The following is a 23406-nucleotide window of genomic DNA, read 5'->3' as shown; positions in this document are numbered from 1 at the left end:
AGTCAATACCTGTTAAAAAAACTATGAACTCATTTCTATTTCAACCATTTTTAAGGTAATATCCCTCAAATGTGTTTGGTTTTCTGAAGAATGTAAGCTGCATCATATCATGTATGGATGAGACTCCTCCAGCTGTGACTAGTCTGGCTTGGCAACAATATCAGTAGTTGGGATTGAGGAAATCACAGCTGTCCCTGTACTGCAGCTGCTGACTGAGCATGTGACTGGCTGCATAAACAGCCCATCCTGATAATACGTAGTGCTATAAATCTCTTCAGCATTCAGAGAAGCATCTAGCTGCAGTATTTCTGATATGTGTTCTGATAACAGTAAAACCAGATTAGAGTTAGCAGGAAGAAGCTAAACCTGGGGATTAACTGGCATCTGGGCAGCTGGCTGGCTTTGTTGTTGGAGCAACACCAGCTGGACGAAGAGCAACCTCACATGCCGAAGCTTTCATCAGATGGCCATTTTATTAATGTACTTGGAAAACTGGAGATTAATCGGCTGTCTTCCAATAGTCACTGGAACAATATGTCAGATGCATAGTCCCTTTGCAGTGCTGCCTTTATTCTTCAAAAAATGTACCTTCATTTACTTCATGTACACAGGATAGGGCAAGCAACCACTTGGCTGCGGTTCTCGTAGCCTCATAAGAGAAGCATGCTGATGAAAGGCTGATGATGGACGAACAGCAATGACACTCTCCAGGGCTGTGATTATTTTATGCTTGTATGGTAACTGTAAAGTATCACTGTGTCTCTGCCTTGTATGCAGGACCTCTCGCTGGATGGCACCCTCTAACCAGTTCCGCCAATCGTCGCTCGATGAATAATGAAACAAGAGTTTAACTCCTGCTTCTGTGTTTCTGATGTTTTTTCTGGAGCCCTTTCCCCCATCCATCTGCCACACTTCATGACTATGATGTCATGAAGTGTTCTCATTGGCCTTGCTCTGTGCACCAGCAGTGCTTGAACGGTGCAACTGAACAGCGGGTTTGAAGGAGAACGTGAAATTAGTGGTGACTCATCTGTGGCCGCTATGTTATTATATCATTTCTTCACCAGCAATGATTTCAATCGATCTCAATCAGGCCAAAAAAGCCAAAAATATGTGTTTGTAGTCCAAAGATGGAAAATATGATTTTTTTATGACCAAGTTTCTTTCATATTCTATAGCTCTTAGCATGAAGACAAACTCCACACATGCAAGACAATTCACAATTTACTCAAAACTAAAAGCTACACTACTACTGCTCCATATAGGCATTTCTTTCATAACATTGTAATTTTTAATGTGAAGTGTCATCAGCAAGAAATTTTATAGGAAAATGCAAAATAATCTGGAATAGTAAAAGTTTAGTAAGTTTTAGAATTTCTTTGTGCTGATATGTGCTACAGTGCACTTTAAAATGAACAGTAGAGGGAATAAAGCATGACACTCGACATTAACATGGAATCTACCATTCCAATCTCCAATGATCAGAGGAACACACCCCCCCCCCCCAGGTAGGGGCAGGTGGCAAGAATCAAACATGCAAGACTTCAGCCCACCCAACTCATACACACATACACACATTTCCCTGCTTGAGCTTGACTTTAACCCTGGTGACCTGTAGCTGTGGGTGCTCGTGTGTCTGTGCGTGCATGTCCTGTGTATTTGCACATCCACTGTTTCTAGGGTAGTGGAGGGCCAAGGGACCACACCAGAAGAACAGAAGAACTTTGCCTTTATAAACAACTTTTAAATCAACCATTGCCTAGCTGCAGTATTTTTCCTACAAGTTTCTAGCCAATAGTTAGGAGCCATAATTCAGAGATCTACTGTGACAGTAGCACGTTTAAAATGATTGTGTAACTGTTCTACCAAATCTTTCTTAATTCACTACATGCTGGCAAGTTGTTAATTAAATTTACAGCAACTCATCAATAGGGCAACTCCCCACTGTAGAAATGGTTTCCAATACACTTCTCTTACACCTCCCAGATCGATCCAGCATCCTGACTGTGTTTCATCTTAAGCCCAAATACTGTAGCAGAAGGGGTTTTAATGTATACCCTGGTCTGTATGATGCGTGAGCTGCACATTTGTAGTCAAGGTAGCTAGCCAGCGCATGTTTAGCCTGGTGGAATATAGCCTTGCATTGCTGAGCACAGCTGAGATTTATGTGACTGCTGTGGGGCGTGCATGTGGCTAACAGATGGTGGCATCCTGCTTCTCTTTCCTCCCTCAGCACATGACTGCTTATTCAATCCCCCCACCCTGTCCCTATCTGCTGTACTTTTCCTCTGCTGTATCTGCCACCCTTCTCTTTGTCATTCTAGTGCTTCAAACTTAAACTCAACGCTCTCATGGTAAGCAGTTTAGTAGGCTGTTGGAATAGTACACTAGGTTATCAACACCAAGCCTCTGCAATATGCCCACTTTCAACACCATCCACAGTGTCCATTCAACAAACACTCAACACTATGTAAGCTAAACACACACACACACACACGCACGCACGCACGCACGCACGCACGCACGCACGCACGCACGTACAATGGCTTCAGTGGCCTTAAAGCTCCCCATCTCTCATCTTAGTAGAAATAACAGTAGAACAGAACAGTAGAAATGAAGTGTGTCAACAAAAACTCCTCAAGCCACTCCTGCAGGTTTACTGACTTCACGGTTTTCTCACCAGCCTATGGAGGAATATGCTGCTTTTATTTTGCACTCGGTTTTCTGGTCGCTAAAAATCTCTGCCTTGAGTTATGGGAGACATTGGCTCTCATTAGAAGGCCTGTAACCACAATGCCACTAGAAACAACTATGGTATAATTTTTAAATCGGCCTCAAAACAGCTAGCACTGACCATGTTTGACATGTACTTTATGGACCAAATTAATGCTGAGCAGTGACACAGAGAAACACTCAGACTGTGCTGACACTCTCAATCATTTTCTTCTTTTATCAAAACCCTCACATCAGGCAGGATGGCCATGCAGAACGAAAGTGAGCCTGCTGACAGCTGATTTAGCATTCACATTAGATGCCAAAGCCTAAAAATCTGTCATGCATGCATCACAAAGTAGAGGAGACATGAAGCTACCATACTACCTGTAGTGTCAGTACTTTGCAGTGCTCTTACATTTATGAATTAAACCTGTCAAGAAAATTCTATTCTGTGGCCACTAAGGCAGCACTGAGCCATAAATGACTGCAAATCAAAGGATGCCATTCAGGGTGAAGACATCAAATTATATACTAAAGCTAAAACGGGCATGTGGCACACAGAGCCTTTTACGCAACCATAAAATGCTGACCTGTGGGAGCTCACTGGAGAACGTTCTCATAGTCTAATAAAAATGCAGCCATTGCTGAATGCTCATTCCCACACACCTTATGCTGGCAAGAGACTCACAGACCACATTCGTTTGCAGACACAAATAAACACAGAAGCAATCAGACAAACACACAGCCACTGCCTACAGATGCAAGTGTTCCACTTTGCTAATCTAATCCCACTCAGAGTCTGGGAATGTACAGCTGTGTGGTTTTGTGACACACTGGGCACCCTGCCATGGTGAGTCACCTTGAGGTGTTCTGAGTCGTGCACGTGTCTGTGTGTGTGTGTGTGAGAGAGAGAGAGAGAGAGAGAGAGTGACATTTGAGTTCATCTAGTCCATGAGACCACAGGGCTGCAACCACAAGAAGTTAAGCACTTTTACTATTGTGACAAACACATCCATACATGCACAGATACAGACGCTAAGACACAGCCGTGCAACCACAAATCCACACATGCACACGCCCATACCAGCAGTCATCCAGAAGGAAACTTCAGTGCTATTAGTTTCTAAAGATGATAACGTTTGCACATACAAGTGCATGCTTGTATCATCTCTCTCTCTCTCTCTCTCTCTCTCTCCCTTTTACATTTTTACAAAGGAGGAGATGAGAACAAAGTAATTCTGTAGATCTTTGTCCTCCTTTCACTGAGTTAGCTCAAGAGATTAAAAAAAGGCTAGGATGATGGCCAGAAGGTGAAAGTTGTTGTTTTCTTCTCATCCTTCATGCTGTATCTCTACTTAGTAAGCACACTCCCAATGTGATTTCAGTGCTGGGAAGACTGCTGTCCTCACTTGACCCACAGAGAATCATTTGTCCATTTTCAGCCTAACAGAAACTTTAATTTAACTTTAACTTTTTATACTTTTTTTAAATAAAGAAGCTAGAGAGTCTGTGTAAGAAACAGTGTTATTGCAGTGACAATACAGTATTTATTAATTAAAAATATCAGTAGACAAATGTCTGATTTCTTTACATTGATTTTAGCAGGTGCTTTTGGCAAAAGTGATGTGCATTAATCTCCACATAGATACATCTGTCAGGGCTTCAGTTGTGAACAAGTAACCCTTTTTATACAAAGACTGCAGCAAACTGCTGTGGTGTTCATTTACAGTAAACTCAAAAAAGCTGTGTTACACAGTTGCGAGGATCCCGGTACAAGAGGCATAAAGGCATAATGCTTATTATGATAACCACTGTGACACGTACACAGATAAAAAAAATATGCATATCAGTAATGCTATCTTTTTCCTGTTCAATCCAAACCTCTCTTTCCTCTTGTTCCCTTTATATGGGCTGTGGGATGGACTTGACTCTGCAAAAAATACTACATCAAGGTGCTGCATTTTAGAGGATCAACACTGAGCCCTGTTCTACCCACTGAGTTACACCTGACCTGTTCAATAACAAGTACAGCAGAGGTGGCATATACTGCCAAAATTTCAGTGGCTAAAGTGACACAGCATCCTCTCTCAAAACAGGTTTCATAACAGCTAGTCCTCACTGTTACTAGCAGTGTTGTTGCAGATGAAACCACATCTAGAAAATCCCTGTCTCACAGTGGAGTGGAACTAAAATTGTATGCTTGTGCTCGTGGATGTGTACAGTATGTGATTTTATGTCTGTACTATGTGTGTGTGTAACGCTAGCCTTATCCCCTGTTGGCATCCTTGCTTATCCTCCCTGCTGGGAGGCTTTATGAGCTCAACTGGATGGCATCTAAATCAGGTAAAGTGGTGAGTGGAGTCCAGCTTGTACCACACTCAACTCGGATTGTAAATTTCAACAAAAAATAATAAACCAAAAATTCATACAAGAGACAGAATGGCCATAGCTTCGACCAGGAAATATGGTTTGTTAAGTAAGCTATGTCCCTTCAAACAAAGAAAAGTCATAGCAGTTGTCAGAAGATCATTATCGTCACGCCCCCGCCCCTGGTTCGCTAGTTCAGACAGAGTGCTGAGATGGGTTACAGGCTACGGTTGATAATTTGGTGCCTCAGGCTTATAACCTGACATGTACGCAAATCTCTAGAATGTTTCCATAACATACCAGACAGTATATCATGTTTGTACATGCCATATATCTTTCCATATACTTTTGCTAAAATGCAGCAACAAATTGCCCTAAAACTATATTATCATTCAAAAGTTGAGCATGTGAAAAAATAAACAATAAATGATTATTTATGTTTGGAAATCACATAGGCATGAAATTAGAGAGGCGTTTTCTCTTCTCGTCAATGACCTTTTTTTGTTACGTGACTGTTTACCCAGCAGCAACAACTCAAAAGGAAGATTACTAGGTGAGATTTATAAACAGGTTGGTAAGAGCTTGAAAGAGGAAAAAAATGGGAACAAACTCAGGCCATGTATAAAAAGCAACACTTTGCACACAGGTTAGTAAACTTCAGTCCATGCACAATGAAATGCTCAATTCATAAAAGCTGAGGTTGGCATCAACAGCAAATAAAACATGAGGGTATTAAGTGTTCATATAAAATGCTTGTTAAATAGAATTAGGCAGCAAGAACTTGACTTGAAATGGAAATATGTTCACATCTTTTGCTCAGAGGAATTTAGGAAGAAATGCTGAGCTGGGTCTATGTGTGACTTTGTGGTGTTTAGTCATGATTTGGCGTACTTCAGCTTCGTCTGTGGGCTCTTATCCCATTTGTTTCTTATTTCCTGCAGTTTACTAGAGCTTGATGCTCTGATGTCCATCAGTAAGAAAACAGAAACAAACATCCAGTGTTTGACTCTGCCAGGATCTAAGATGAAGTGTAAGATGCCACAGCAAACACAGAACCTGCTGCCCAGTGCCCATGCTTTAACATCCAGTAGGCTAAATTACCTACAGTTGTTTATCCTTCAAAATCCTGGTTCCACGACACACTTGGGGTGTGACTGTAGGACAAAGCTGTTATACAGCATTACACACAAGTCAGTCATATTAGCAGTGAAAAATTAAATCAAGCAATATTTCACTGCCTGACTGCTAATATTTCACAGTAATGTATTATTGTGTATTCAATTATTTATATTGTAAAAAGCCAGTGCCTACATGCAACATGACACCTGGCATGCTTTAATCAATACAATAATTCATTCTTATAGGCAAGAACTTGCAAGCCCAGATTTTGATGAACAGTTTCTTGGTTCATTCCCATGCCCCAAGGGGGGAGATATTTCCACTTTGTCTTATTTAAGTGATCCCATGGACATGGTCTGCACTTTGCTGCATTTTGACAACACAGTGAAAATCCTACAGGAGTATTTAGGGAACATCTTCATTGTGTCTCTGAAATGTTTTTCATGTCACTGCATCTTTATCTAAGGTTTTATTCGATGTTTGACAATTTTAATCCCAGAAGGCATACTGAGTTATCCTAATATTGCATGCATAGATAAATGCAGTGGAGCAAGTGGGGGCTTGCATGTGTTGGCTTTCCTCTATATGAGAATGCACTGTGTGTCTTGCTCTATGTATACATCTCTACATGCACATACAGATGCAAGAGGATGGTATGTACTATGCTTGGAAGATATTTCCTGAACTTAACTTGCCTTTAAAATTAAAAACACATCAAGTCCAAATTGGCAGTTTGACAAATGGTCATTGTACTGACTGCTACAGGATATAAGGTACACTGAGTATACTGCAGAGGTTGCGCTTTGATATTCAGTGAAATTCAAAGAATTTTATTATAAAAAACCTGAAAGGAATGTAGTACCAAACAACGTGAAAGAAGACATTCAAATTGTAATTGATTAATGAAAACCTTGCAGATCTATAGAGGTTATAAGGCATGCAGGAGGGACTGTGGGGAAAAAAGAGAGGTAACATGAGGTGAAAAGTCTGCAGCACTTTTCATTCCAGCAGCATTTACTGGGCCATTGAAGAACTCTACCATACCAAGCCAGCACTGCTGTCATACAGCTGGACAGAGACTGCCGCTTGAGTTCATCTAAACCAACGTTTCTAGTGCATGCTAACTTTATGTGAAACATCTCTCGTGCATTCTATTGTTCTCCATGGAACATGTCTGGCACCTTTAACTTGAATCAATTATACACCTGAATACCTGACTTCACTGCTGCCTCCAATCTCATAAATCAATCAGTTCACCTATAAAAGTTTCAAAGGAATATCTGGCTAGTCCCTTGATGATGAGCATGTGATTCTGATCGCTGACTGACAAATTCGGGCAACTTTGTCCTGTGACTTGTGGCAATTGTGCCCACTGTCATTCTGATTGAGACAGTCAGTCTCTTTTATATGGATGCTAGAGAGATGAGAATCTGCACTGCATACTCTGAAAGACACATAGTTGCATGTGCTATATGCACATTTATGTATGCCGTTGTGAATACAACAACACAGTTTATAGTCTCTTCTGGTGCTGCTCAATCTGTCATAAATGCACATACATACCTGCACTTGTGAGTGGAACATAGAAACCTAAGATAATTATCTCGAAGACTGAAGGAAACTATGTCATTTGCACATAGATAATCAAGAAAAAACATATGGTGCCTGCTCAGTTTGTGTTGCTAACTTAAAGATTTGGAAAACAAAGCCTCCTTAGACTAGGTCACACTCACATACTGTAATATTGTTGTCCCCTTCACTCAGACATGATGATGGCACACCTGCAAAGTACAGCATTACTCTCACAGGGGGAATGCCACACCTGGCAGCCGTGAGGATGATTTTCCACCTTTTAAATGAGTGTGGTAGTTAGGCTGGTACAAGGAGGCAGGCTGGCATGACTGAGCAGGTTCCTCTCGCAGGGCAGAGGGGATAAAATGGGTGTGGAGAGGGGAAGTGGAGTGCCTGGTGGGAGGGCAGGAAACAGAGGTTGGGTGGGGGCATGCAGGATTAGGGCTGCATGTATTTACTGCTAAAGCAGGTCTGAGGATGGAATCTCAATATTTTTCAGTGACCTTTCTACCTGCTCTACCTGAGCCCCACCCTTAGGGTCCTTCAGTCACACCCTGGAAAATTTTAGCTCTGAACTGTCAGCGGTAGGTTGGAAGCAGGATAACCACAATAAACAGTTAATTCAATCTGAGGTTGAATGTGTGACAAAAAGGCAACCTTTTGCCTTTTATTATATAGGTTTTACAATAAAAATACCACCTTTGCACCTATTTACTGTATCTGCATTGTAAAGTATATTATAGTGCCTGCATGCTTGGAAATTGGACAGAGACCCTTTTACGTCAATCTTTTACTGCTACTCATCATTGTCATAACATTTAATATCTGCTGCAAATAGAAACATTAAAAAAATATATGACAATTTGATGTGAGCACAGTCTATATTGGATCAGATTACTTTTTGTTCATGGATCTCTCAGAACAAAGTGAAATAAAAAACAAACACACATGGAGATATATACAGTGCATGTGTATCAGCATGCAGAGAGACACTGTGTCTTTTGCGCTGATCTGCAGAGTGAGTCACACATACACCAAAGTGTGATCTGAGGAAGGAAAACCTGTCTCACACACTTCAAAGTCTGCTCACTGACATGAGGATGCTTTGTACACCAAAAACATGAATAGCAGCCTTCACTGAGGTGGACTCAGAGAAAACTACTTAAACAGACCCACTGCCCTGCAGCTGTTTGCTCCATGCTCTAATTCAACGAAAGTCATGACTGCATTCTCACCCATAGACAAGTTTACATATACACACAAATACACACAGACTAGTAAGATATTATCTCCTCACCTCACCTTTGTGGGCTACACAGGGACTCCAAACTTCAGTGTGTGAGGCGTGGGTCAATCTCTCCACTCCTTGATCTTCTAGTTTCTCCCTTTCTCAGTCACTTCTTAACCTGTAGTCATTGCATGGCTCTAGTTACGCTCAACTGCAGTGAACCAAGGCAGAAGGAAAAAGGAGGAGGGAGGGAAGGATAGAGGGACAAATGAATCTTGCCCAGACTGATGAGAAATACTTCCAGAAAACACCCTCAGGAGAGAAAAGATTAGAGCACTTTGCTCCACTCAAATGTTAACTTTCTCACCAATGCTCTCTTTCCACTGATTTTTCTTTCTACCAGGCTCTTTTCTCTTCCATTCCTTTTTCCACTCTTTTAAAGTTTTCCTAAAACCATTTTGCCTTCTTAGGCATCAGTAAATCAATGGCTCTGTCTTTTTAAATGTTTGCTTTCTTTCTTTCTATGCTTCTTCCACTCACAAAAATATTCTTCACTACTTCCCACTGTACTGCAGTCTGTCACTGTTTATCTAAATTTGCTTGAATCTGCTCTCCTTCTTTTTCTGCCCCTCTCTCTCTCTCTCTCTCTCTCTCTCTCTCACTCATACACAGACACACACTCACACACACACATGCACAATCCTTACAGTACCCTACTCTCATGCTCTGGTATGCAGCTGTGTGACGAGTGAGACACACCTGCTATTACTAAAGTGTGTGTATGTAGTGTATGTAGAGGGGATCTTACTGTAAGGCAAACAAAGGAATTTTGGGGTTTGCTGTCCATAATGATTCAAGTGTAGTCTGTTTTCAGGAACTGTTACACTGAGACTCTAAATCTACGGTCTACTGAAGGTATTTAATAGAGGATTTTACAAAGGTTAGTGTTACGGTTCTGCCAGGTTTTCCCCCCTGGCAATCACCTCAATTCGTCTCACCTGTGCCCAAGTCCCTCACCTGCACCTCATCTGAACTCTCCCTCTGGTATATATACAATCCCCACACTCCAGTCTCCGTCCGATCTCGTAGCGAAGACACGGACCTTGACTCCCAAAGAACTCCTAAGTTTACCTGTGCCTGTTTCCTGGTTTTGCTCTTGATTCCTGTTCTTATCCCGCAATAAACAACCTTGGTTATGTTCCTTACCCCTGTGTCTGCCTGTGAACGTTACAGAAGATCGGACCCCAACTGTACGATAGGCATGGGATCGCTTGCCTCCAGGAGTCCCTTGTCAGTCCCCACGGCCGTCTCTCCCAGCACCACCAGAGGCACCTGAGTGCCCGCTTCACCTGCCGTGGTCGCATTGCTTTCCTCTGTCCTGTCAACAGCGGTGTCCCCTGCCGTCCCTGCGGCGGTTTCCCCGGCCGTTCCGGCAGCAGCAACCACGGTCCACAGCTCCCTCGGCGTCTTTCTGCCCAACCACCTGAATCTAGTCCCCGGGTGACTCCATGCCGACGTCGCCATAAAACTAAAGGGGAGCAGCCAGAGCCTCCTCAGCAACCAGAGCCAGAGTCTCCTCAGCAACCAGAGCCAGAGTCTCCCCAGCAGTCCGAGCCAGAGTCTCCCCAGCAGTCCGAGCCAGAGTCTCCCCAGCAGTCCGAGCCAGAGTCTCTCCAGCAGTCCGAGCCAGAGTCTCCCCAGCAGTCCGAGCCCGAGTTTCTCCAGCAGCCAGAGCCAGAGCCCAAGTTTCTCCAGCAGCCAGAGCCAGAGCCCGAGTTTCTCCAGCAGCCAGAGTTTCCAGCGTCCCCTGAGTTTCCAGCGTCCCCTGAGTTTCCTGCATCCCATGGGTCTTCTGCGTCCCCTGGGTCTCCAGCGTCCCCTGAGTTTCCTGCGTCCCCTGGGTCTTCGGCGTCCCCTGGGTCTCCAGCGTCCCCTGGGTCTCCAGCGTCGCCAGAGCGTCCTGAGTCTCCGCCCCCACTACGGCAGCTGCCTCTTCCACGGCCCCCGGAGCCGCCGCCTCCGCAGCGTCAACCTCCGCTGTCGCGGTCTCCGGAACCACCGCCTCCGCAGTAGATGCCGTCCCACACGGTCTCCACGGTTCCCAGTCTTCATACGGTCCCCAGTCTCCATACGGTCCCCAGTCTCCACACGGTCCCCAGTCTCCACACGGTCTCCAGTCTCCAGTCTCCACACGGTCTCCATGGTCCCCAGTCCTCAGGAGGGGGTTCGGCCCCCAGGAGTTGGCCGTGGAGAGGGGGGTACTGTTACGGTTCTGCCAGGTTTTCCCCCAGGCAATCACCTCAATTCGTCTCACCTGTGCCCAAGTCCCTCACCTGAACCTCATCTGAACTCTCCCTCTGGTATATATACAATTCCCACACTCCAGTCTCCGTCCGATCTCGTAGCGAAGACACGGACCTTGACTCCCAAAGAACTCCTAAGTTTACCTGTGCCTGTTTCCTGGTTTTGCTGTTGATTCCTGTTCTTACCCCGCAATAAACAACCTTGGTTATGTTCCTTACCCCTGTGTCTTCCTGTTAGTTCATGGATATCTGACCATTGCAAGTAACATTGTGTACACACGCACACGCACACGCACACGCACACACACACACACACACACACACACACACATATCTTTCACATTAAGATTTTAATAGCCTTGACACTGTCTTTCCAGAATGTGAGGAATGCACTATGCTTATTGAGCCGAGAGCGCGTCTGTAAAATGGCAAACCTTCTGGGAGTCTCCTCCGGGGTTGTGGCTTTGTTGATGGAAAAAGAGTACAAATAAAAATAAAAAAGAAATGTGGCACAAAATTTTATTGCACATTTAAGGCAAGTTATCACGCATAAAGCCAGGAAAAGCATGCATACAGAAAGTGATGTAGTCTTAACTTTCAACCGTAGAGAGAAAAGTAACAGGGTCAAGCAGAGGATGGTATATCCAGTCCAACTCTTTGGTCATCTTGTAACCTGAGCAAGAGATAACCCAGAGCGGTGCTGACACCCTAACCGTGAGCTTAACATGCAAAAGCTTTCACAACACTTTGCAGCACTGTGGGAGATCAAAGATTTACACTGGAAGACCATTTTATAGGGAAGCAACCATTTCAATGATCAAAATCATCATCTTGACCCAGCTTTATCAAAAACACTATTACAAAAACCCTCAGCCACAACCTCAAGGTGCCTAACTCCCTCTGTCCTGACTGCAATGATAACTAGCAGTTAACATTGATAACTTTATTATCTTTACTTAATTTCTCTTGCTTCTCTTCCCATCTCTCAGCATACTCCCTGAGAGATTAGTATTACTTGAATCAAACTGGTGGAGATAATAACAGAAAAGCAGAGCAGAATGTACGGGGGCAGCATGTGATTCAGCACTCAAATTATGAGAAAAATCCTGTTTACAGGCAAAGGGGCCTTGACCTATGAGTCATCGTGTAGTCTTTGAGAATTTGGCACAACTTCCTCTTTCTGCAGTATGGTCATCCCTAACCCACCCACAGTATCCCAATTCCCACTGGTCTGGTTTAAAACATTCCCATCTCTCGCTCTCTCATTGAGCAAAATTTCAAAAGATGAATTGAGCCTTGTCAGGGATCCTAATGTGGTAAGACCTAACAACTGTTCACATATTTCGGGCAGAATCCCCATGTCTGCATGCACAATATGTCTTCATGAGTTTGTGTAATTGTATTCGCTTGCATGTCTGTAAATGCATTTGCAAAGTCAAAGTGTGTCCAGTGGGTATAAAAAGTGAGAGGACTCCCAGCTAAATCTAAAGTTACAGCAGAGGATGAGTCTTCAACACAAAGCACAGCTCCGAAAGCAAAGACAAGAAAATATGCTGATAAATATGATAAATCGCCCTCAGCTTCACCAGTACAATGGTGGGTAATGAGGAGAGACCACAGTGTTCTCCGTGTCTAAAAATGCTTATTTCTTAGCTTCTCACTGAAGAGATGAAGCTGGTGTGTATTTTTTGTGGTTTGTTCAATTAGAATTTACAGTTTTTTTATGAATTACAATCTTTAACATAAATTCCAGTGGAGTTTGGATGCAATCACAGACATGCACATCTGTGTGGTTGTAGGGTGGGGGAGACACTGACCTAATCTGATAGTGTCCATTGCAATTATCTTGAAGCACATCATTATTTACTATGCTGTATGTGGTCCCAGACAATTTAAGTAAGAGATACTGTTGGCCTGAATATGATGAGCAATGGTGCACACATACACACACACACACACACACACTGTATCCCAATTCCAGTTAGGAGCAGAGTTTACGAGCATCTACAGGGGGGATAACAGGAAATATAAGGGATGACGGTGGTGATCGGAAAACAAGGAAAATAGTGGGTTTTTCAGTTCACTTAGCTGTGGTTTGGAAACTTTTGCAAAACTACAATAATTTAGTCATCACCAGTAAGTTCTGCTGCACAATGGCACAGGTCAGAAATACATTCTTGTAAAGGCAATGAAGTAAGATCACTGGAAAATGAACTGATCTATCCTGTTCCATGTTGGTGATTTTATAAACTTTAGTGTCATAACAAATATTGTTTGGTTTTTTTCCCCAACCTCACAGTTTGAGTCACATTTGATCCCTTAGTGCCTGAAAAAAATTAGCTTAACACTCAGACCATCTAGTGCACCTTTGTACAGCACTTGTCTAGCGGTATTTCTCCAGAGATCAGCACTTCAGTTGGCAACGTGTGCTCGTAACACATTTGAATTTTACATAAGTAGCCTTTGGACTTCACTTGCAGCTTGTCCTTGATTGACTCAAGGTTTGACGTGATCTTATAAATAATGACTCATGGGCATTGAGAGTCTCTCAAAGATTGGTAAGGCATCAAACATTTCTGTAGGAGGAAAGTTTGGTTTTTAAATCCCTCTGTAATCTTTTAACGCATCTGCATCTGCGCAACGCGTGTGACATGTGGCGCCGAAATAAAACACATTCAACATGTTGGTGGTGGGATCGATGCCAGATGTTGTAGCTTTTGGATGCAGAAAATTCAAAACCCTTAGGCTTAACAGCAAAACTGCATCCTGTAAAAAAAGTGCTGACAAAAGATAAAAGACACAAGATCAACCACATCCAACTTACAGGCGGGACTTGACTAAGTTAACATGAGGTTAACTTAGTGCTAGCATTAATTATTACTCTTGTAATTCAGGTGTGTTGGCTAGGAAGCTCAACAAATTTGTAATGCAATGTTGTTGTTCAGGGTAACAAGTATTCTATAAATGTCTGACAATGTTGCTTCTGGCTCAAGGTTATTTGCTAAACTTAAAGACTGTCAGTGTGCATGAAAGCTGTCAATTGATGTGGAGTTGATAGAATGATACAGATAATCATTTTGCAGTATTGGAAAAAAGGCTTAGGGCTGTATCTGAACATTTGGGGCTGCCATACACCTTGAAAGTATACAATATCTGTATTTTAATTTTGCTTTCTATATTTTTCTACAGGCCACAGAATTTAATAGTGCTAGCTCAATTTGGTCAATTTGGTCAATACTAAAAAATTAGTATTAACCCACTATAAACCCATCTATCCATTAGTTACAACACTTATTTTACAGACTATCCTGTTAGAGCTGGAGCCAATCCCAGCTGACACTGGGCGAAAGGCAGGATTCGCCCTGGACAGGGAACCAGACTGTCACAAGGCTGACACATAGAGACAAACATTCATACTCATATCCACACTGACAATTTAGAGTGACCAGTTAAATAATTCATGAGTTAACACCACACAGAAAGGTCTGGTTGGATGGCAGCTTCAAACTCAGAACCTTCTTGCTTGCTATGAGAAAACAGTGCTAACCATCATCACTATGATCGCTATAATCTCTTAGTAGGCAATACATTGGAGAAAATGCTCTTGGAATACACATAAGAAGCTGCAAAAAATTGACGTGGCTGGGACATTAATGAAATATGACTCGAAACTGCTATGTCAGCGATGTCAGACCCATCAGTTCATACAGGTACTGTCAGATTAAAATGTAAAAAACTCCTAGCAGGGTCAATGCATATTTGTCAAAAAAGGAAAAAAGGAGCCACAAAATGATAAGAAAAACAAAAAAGAGATGCAGCCCTCTAGCTATGAAACATGCATGTTGGTTACATGGGTGAGTTCAGCAGATAATGAGTGAAATCCAAGCCCAGTGGTGATACATTCTTTGCAGGGTGCCTAAACTGAAAGGCAAAGTGGAAGGGGTATTTGTGTTAAAGTGCATATGGATGTGAGCGAGAAGACGAGCACAGGAAAAGCAGATTGAGCAAGAGAAATCACGAGTGCTCCCACGAGTCCCTGTTTGCAGCAACACCTGCCTTTATTATCATTTGCCGCAGGAGACAAGAATATGAGTTGATGCAAGCAATGACGCATCCACGCATGATCACACTACAGCACACACCACATCGTTAGACAGAGACTTCTTTATCCATCTTTTTGACATATAAATGACCTGAAACGGTTCAGAATCAAGAGAACAGTGGGTAGAATAGTAAGTATGAGTCCAAACAGTCACTTTGCCAAAAGCTGGAGATCTGTGCATGAGTAATGTATGTATGTCTTATCTGTTATCACCAAAGAGCAAGAAAGAACTCCTGTCCCATGGATCTTTTGTAATACACACCTGTCACTATATCTGTAATGGAAATGTTATTAAAAGAAGCAGCCTATGGAGTACTGCTGTCTCTTAGCAGTGAAAGAATGATTAAAGAGGTCTTTCCTGCTCAGTGTGAAGAGACGCGCAGTAAAGAGTAAAGAGTCACAGGTGGGGGAGAAAAGCCAGATCTCTTTTATAAGAGAAATGTTTTACCTGCATTTTGGACAACTGTTTTTGTCTTTTCATATGTACAAATCACAAGTGTTCATCATTATTCCATATTGCCCCTTCAAGTACAGCTGTTGAGAACAGCTAGAAACACTTTTGCCTTGTTGACATTTTGTATAAACCAGTTTGTTTTGTTTTATTTTTTCCAGCAAAATAGTAGTCAATAGTTAACAGATAGTTGTGATGATCGGCAACTTTACTTCCAGCTTCATGCTCTTAATTTGAAGGACCATACAGGATCTGGTTTCTTACTGTCTACTCTCATTTGATTATATAATTGATTTCACCTGTGTTCTCTCCTCTGCTCAGTTATATACCCTCTCCCAGCCACAGCCAAACTGTCAGATTGTCTGTGAACCCTTCACCCTTTCTGCCTGTGACTTACTTTTGCCTACATCGATCTGTTCCACGTGACCTGGTCTGTGAAAGCTGCTGATCACCAGGCCCTCTCACCTTGTTCTGCCATGGCAAGTTAAGTAAATTATCTTTTTGTTCATGGAAGAAATGTTTTTACTCAAGAGGATTTTGATTGTATCAAGTTAAAGACCAGGAATATCACGCCAAGCTATGTACCTTTGCTTCTTGTTTCATGATTGGAGAAAGTTCTTTTTATTTCTAGTTTTCTGTTGAGAAATTACAGATTCAAGGGGATTTTTCTGAGAGTCAAGTTACCCCAATGTGAGAAAACCTGTTTTGTGCTGAGTTTCCCTCTGAGGACATTTAATGTGACTTATCAGTTGGAGGAGCTTTTGTTATTCTAACCTCCGGTTTTTCTGAGTTTTCATATCAGATATCCAGGATCCTCTGACCAAGGAAAACCCGAACCATCAGATATTGCTCTGTGGGCATCTTCCGGACTCAACTTCCCATCTGCCTCAACTACCTCGATACTACCAGGCCTTGGCAGTAACCAGCATAAACAAAGATTACTTTGGCTTCAATCCCATAGACTGGTCACCCATTCACTGCATTCAGTTTCTTGTCACAAAGGAAATAATTAAAATTCTTTTCTACGTTAAGACACCTCGTCATAGATCCTCCTTATGACACTTCAGTTTCTGAGAGGTCTCCTGATCAAACCATTGACCAAATAGATCTCCCCACCTATTTTTGCAACCAAGCCTGAAAGTATGATGAGAGAGATTCTGCTGAAAATTATTCAAATGATTATTTGGAAGATGACTACGACCCAGAGGAATTCTTGGATGACCTAACACATGTGCTGATTATGAGCTTTGGTTGTCATCTTCCAGATAATTCTTTTCTAGGGACCTGCCTGGCTATTCCCCTGAGAGATCTTGGGAAGAAAACACCTCAAAGGATTAGGTTCCAAGTCAAAATCCCCACCTGCTATACAATCCAGTCCAGTAATCCAGTCCAGCCAGAAGAACAGGACTTCAGTGACTCCGACCTGGAGGATTCCAACAGGGAATCACTCGACAAAGAGGACTTCCTCACAGAATCCAGTCGGGAACCCGCCTTGCAATCAAACGAGGAGGACTGGGTCAGAGGAGGCTACCTTGGAACCAACAACTGGTGCTTCCTACCTTCTCATCGAAGTCAGAGTACCAACCAGAGCCCCAGTCAGTCGCTGCCTCTTGAGTCACAGCCTGGTCCAGTTCCCATGATCCCACCAGTCATTTGCACCAATTTTCCAGTCTCTTTCAAGTCAAGCTCACAGTCACAGCTTCCAGTCTCCCAGGCAGCCTCTCCATCCTGCAATTTCACAGCCAGTCGCCCAGTCTCACACTCCCACAGGTCAACCGATCAAGGCCTCTGACACACCAGAAGAGAGTTTGAAGGCTCAAATATTAGATCTTTGGAGGAGCTGCCCAGAATCAAGACAATTATGCTGAAGTCATCTCTGCTTGTGAATCCCTATGACGAAGTGTTACTATTCCTGCCTAATAATTGTGAAGACATCCTGCCTCACATGACCACGACGCTATCATTAACCACCTCATTAGTTATGGAATGTGAAAAAGCTTGAGTCTCTATTGCTAGTCAGAGTTCCCACAGACACTGGAACCACATCCCTCGGAGTCAGAACCCGAGCTGGAGTCCAGCACTAGGAAGCCAGTCGAACAGCCTCTGACCTATGCCCGCAGTCATGCCAATGGGTCAGCCAGCTCTGACACCACTGCTGTTCCTGATCCTGCTGAGGCCGCTACATCACCTGAGCCTGATCCTTGTCCCAATGGGTCAGTCAGCTCTGTCAACACCACTGCAACTGCAGCTTTGTCTGTGGGTTGACTGGTTCCACCAATATCATGGCTGTATTGACTCCAAAATGCCTGAGAGGCCATCCTCCCAATCTGCTTAAACCATGCTTGCCTAAGGGGCCGTTCACCTGAACAACCTCAGACCCACGCCTGCTTGAGAGGCTGTCCTCCTGAACGGCTCCGGAATTTTTCCCCCAGGGATACCTCATCAGCAACCCTGGAAATTGATTTCACCTGTGTTCTCTCCTCTGCTCAGTTATATACCCTCTCCCAGCCACAGACAAACTGCCAGATTGTCTGTGAACCCTTCACCCTTTCTGCCTGTGACTTACTGGTTTTTCCTGCATCGATCTGTTCCATGTGACCTGGTCTGTGAAAGCTGCCGCTCACCAGACCCTCTCACCTTGTTCTGCCATGGCAAATTAAGTAAATTCTTTTTGTTCATGGAATAAATGTTTTTACTCGAGGATTTTGATTGTACCAAGTTAAAGACCAAGAGTACCATGTCGAGCTATGTCTTTGCTTCTTGTTTCATGATTGGAGAAATTTTTTTTTTTTTTTTTTTTTAAAAAGCTAAGGATTTAAAAACTCTAAGCACACCTTGACCTCTAGTTTTCTGTTGACAAATTACCAATTCAAGGGGATTTTTCTGAGTCAAGTTACCCCAGTGTGAGAAACCCTGTTTTGTACCAAGTTTCCCTCTGAGGACATTTAATGTGACTTATCAGTTGGAGGTGCTTTTATTGTAACCTGTTTTTTTGAGTTTTCATATCCAGAATCCTGACCAAGGAAAACCTGAACCACCAGATATTGCTCTGTGGGCATCTTCCACACTCAAGTTCCCATCTACCTCAATACTACTGGGCCTTGGTAGTAACCAGCATAACTAGACTACTTCAGCTTCAATCCCATAGACTGGTCTGAAGCTTCAAAATAATGCATCTCCAGCTCAGATTGCACTGCATTTCCTGTCTTGTCCTAAAGTGAAAGGAAAAACTAAAGATACAAAGGTACATGGTTATCTTTAGTTTTTTGTTTTTTTTTTCTTTCATTGTGATTTAATGAAAATTCGAAACACAGAACATTTGTTGCACCATCTCATGCACAAATTACTCTCATTTTATAAACTGTAATCCCACAGAGAAATGGAGCACAACCTGCAAAAATAAAATAACACTAGTACAGCACCATGTAGCAAAATATTTTTGGTTTCATAAATTCCCTAAGAAGTAAGAAAAAGGTCCAAAACAAAGATTTTCAACAGTAACAAAAAGTCAGAAGTCTTGGAGTAACTTAAGTAACTTAACCATCTCCTTAAACCCCTACACTATGTCCCCAGGACCACTTGCTGTCCTTTTATCTGCCCTCTGGTCTGTTATGGGGGTGTGTCAGACAGGATGGGGATGAGACAGGAGAGGATGAGGAGGACGTGCAACCTAAATATGGCTCTTGCAGCCTAGGCCACAGGGAGACAGTGAAGGGGACCACAGACTTCAGCAGTGTACAATTATCCAAAACAAGAGTCAAGCCAACCTCCTCTCACTGAGACTCACGACAAGAGCATAACACAGTAAAGCCAACACAGTATTTTACTGCCCTTTATCCCGTGGATCACATAGCCTGTGAAAATATGTGCACACATACACTACAGATGTAAAACGGATACAAAAGTATATACATGTGATAAGCCTTTGCATATTTGTATGGTGCCACCAGTGAGGTGGCTCCTAAAAAACATCCACTTCCTCTTATATGATAGGCCAACTACTATGTAAACATCCATCAGCACAGCTAAATATGGTGGTTTCAGGATTCAGACACCTTCGCTTATGCAGATGTTTTTGTAGATTTAATTTTAAATAGATATAATGGCAATTTGAACCCATCAGCTTACTTAACTAAGGATGACATGATATGGTTTTATGTTTTGCTAATTTAAAAATCATAAACTGAAATTTCACTTCATAGCTGCTTCCCATCCAATCTGACAAGAGCCTGAGAGAATATGCCAGAACGAGTGGAATAGGCTGCCAGAGCTTTTAGTGGTCTACCCTAGATGTCTTAAAGGAATATTTTCTGCCAGATGGGGTTCTGCAAAGTGCTGAATTAGGGATCTGAATACTTTTGTAAATGAAAGATTTGCAAAATTTGGTAAAAAGGTGTTTTTGCTTTGTCATTGTGGGTTACTAAGGGTAGACTGCTGGGCAAAAATAGCAATTTCAATTTATGTGTATTTTCTGAAACCACTGTATATCACAAATGTCTTATCAAGTTATGTCTTAACTTTTTCAATAAATAAAAACTGCCAAATCCAAATGATAGCATGCTCAAAATAATATATATAAAGCATGAACCTTTCCCTGTGTAGCAAATGGCACAGATATAGAGTAAGGACTCATCTGCTTTTGGAGTGAGTTACTATAAGTCAAGTAAAGGCCGTCTGGTGTTGGCAGCCACTGGCATTCCTTAGGACTGGGTGCTTACAAATGGAGACAATACCTGACCTTCTAGTACACAACGGCTCATGCTGCCATCTCTACCTGTGAGACCAACACAAGTGTCATAGCTTATCCTTGGGGTGACAATCTGTTTGCACAGACCCAGCAAATTAGATCAGTAGCATTCCATTCCTCATCAGACCTGGAGGACATCCAGCTAGATGCGTCCTGCCTGGACAAGCTTAAAGGGGCTCACCCTTTTGAGGGAAGGGAGATCAAAGGCCTACCGGCATGCTCGGGTGGGTATGCCGGCCGGACCCACGAACACGTTACAGATGAGCAGAGCCGCCAGACAATCATCTGGGGTTATATAATGGTTCTGAGTTCAAGGCACATTAGAGAAAACAGAGTGAATAATACAGTGACTGACTGAATGACTGCAACTTGGCTTATTTGTGTGATGCATCCCCTTTCTGGTCTCTAATGGGACATGTTTAATTGTTGGGACCATTTAGTTTAAAACACAGTGATGGTGAAATTGAGCAATAATTACAACACTTTGGGTAAATGAGTCACAAAGCAATCATTTGTAAAATCTGCTGACATGATGTCATCCTTTTATCAAGACATTTTCTCCATATGGAGAATATCAGGCTTGAGAATGATTTCAGCAGTGGTGCATCTGAACAAATTAATGCAAGAAAGTTCATGTTATCATGTTGCCCCAGGAACCAGTTGCAAAATAAAAAATATACATGCTTGGCTTCAGACTACTGGCATGGTTCGAAAGATGAAAGGGTTGGTCTTGGTCCTACCTACATGGTCCTAGTTCACATCACATACTGGTGCCATATGAGCATATGAGCCTCTACACTGCTCTGATTTCAGCTTATTAGCTATCCCTAAACACCAATATGCTACTAAAAGAAAGTGTACTCCACAGCTGAGGAACTCACTCTCAGGGCAACAAACTCTCATATTTCTACAAGGAAGGTTTTCTGTGATCTATATTAGTTTTCTGATGATATTTTCTGATATAACTTCATATACTCACTATGTGAGTATGTGTATATATTAGAGTTGGGCATCTCTGATATGAGGCTGATACACTGATAGTGGCATGTATAAGTGTTCTCTTTCTAAGTTTACAGTACTGTACACTTTAATTATACCTGCCTCAGTAAATTAAGGATGCTCTAGATTCACGAGAACAATTAAGTGCAAAATGAAAAACTATGTGCTAAAGTAACACTCTTAAGCAACAAGTAGGCTAACTCTCCAGTGAGCAGCAGAAAGCAGTGTGTATACACACTCAACTTCTGCCATGTTTGTTGTGCTCACCCACAGTGCACATGCAACAAATGTAAAGTTCGTCTAGTTTAGGAGGAATTAAAATATCAATTTTTTTGAGCCGGGCACATTTTTAAATACTTGCAGAAAAATTTAATAATCAAATAGTTTGGATTTTATTGATGCAAATGTAAAAACCAATGAAATTTCTTTCTAAAATTGCATCCATTCCCAGCTGCTCTACTCACAAGGTGCCAACGAATGTTCATGAATAGTTCTTTACTTACTTACTTACTTACTCTAAAAGAATAAGGCTGTGTGTGATGACATAGTTAAATATCCTAAAAAAGCAGTTCAAATCAAATACTTGCCTTTGTTTGGAACCTTCATTCTGCCATATTTTTATATAGATTCATTTACTTTCGCTACAAAAACAAATCTTTTCTTTTTTCGCATTGTTTCTCCACAGAGTCCATTAAAAACATTCATTTTTTAACCTCTACCTTTAGTTGTCATCACAGCACTTGAGGGGGAATAGTAGAGAGGACAAAAGAGCGACCTGATGAGTGTTTTTGTTTGACAAATCATGAGCTTTTGCTGTTACACGTAATTCTTTCATTTTCTGAAAGCATGGACAGTACAATGAGCCTCTGTTAGTAATTGTGAAGGTGTGTGTGTGTGTGTGTGTATTGTATCTGCGGTTGTCTCTCTATATGGATGACGTGCAGAAAATGGTCATAACTGAATGCAATATGGAGTGACTGAGGGCAAAACTCTGGTAAAGAGAAGTAACTCAACAAGCCCTAGTTTGGGGTTGATGGTGTTATTGCTATTGTGGCATCTGAGGAATTGAGTTACAGCAAAAAACAGGGAAAGGAAAGGAAAGCCTGCAGGGTTGAATGTCTTCTTAACTGACAAATTATTTAAAAATTAATTATTATATATCAACATGGGCAGATCTCAGTACTTCCAACACAATCAATTGCTTAAGAGTAAAAATAAAACTTTAAGTAACTGCAAACTTAGAGCAGCTAATCCCCAACTGGTCACAATATTGTTCTCTGAATCAAAAAAGATAAATGACCTAACCACAGAACTAAACTAAATTAAGACAATGTCACAGATATTGTTGATGTCAAAATGTTGTTGACACACATTTAGTAGTAACAACAGTATTTTAAAGGCAATATTGTAAAGGCATGCTCCTTTAGTGTTCCTGTGCCGTAAAGCTATAAATGAATTGAAATTAATAGTTAAATTGATAGTTATGCCTATAATAGATCATTTTCAACACATGCGGTCTCTCTGTCTGCACTTTAAACTAGGATAAAGTGGGAAGCCACAGAAACTTAATATACTTCCAAAACCTTCAAAGGTCTTGGCCAGAAATATGAAACTGGCACAGTCATACAATATTTGTCTAAATGTTATCTGCAGCTTTATTTTACAGATTTCTTACCAATAAAATCTGACCAAATACACAGTTGACATCCCAGCTTCTGCTTACCTTTTTTTTTTTTTTTTTTGCACATTCCCTATGGAAACTGGCATTCATATAAAAACAGACATAAATTTCATACTGCCATT

At 42.0% G+C, this 23406-nt stretch overlaps 1 protein-coding gene across 2 annotated transcripts in view; it reads right to left on the bottom strand.

Moving 5' to 3' along the window:
- znf469 (zinc finger protein 469) overlaps nt 1-23406 on the bottom strand; it is a 114099-nt gene that overhangs the window by 50651 nt on the left and 40042 nt on the right. The window contains exon 1 of one of the 2 annotated variants that reach the window (XM_026311170.2): nt 9076-9206. The exons of the other annotated variant lie outside the window; for it this stretch is intronic. The gene's annotated coding sequence lies outside the window, so the exon portion shown is untranslated. Of the gene's footprint in view, nt 1-9075; nt 9207-23406 lie in introns of those variants that run through there. 2 annotated transcript variants of the gene reach the window in all.

This window comes from Mastacembelus armatus, chromosome 6 (assembly GCF_900324485.2).
Source record: "Mastacembelus armatus chromosome 6, fMasArm1.2, whole genome shotgun sequence".
NCBI lineage: Eukaryota > Metazoa > Chordata > Actinopteri > Synbranchiformes > Mastacembelidae > Mastacembelus > Mastacembelus armatus.
This window is presented reverse-complemented; position numbering and strand designations above follow the sequence as displayed.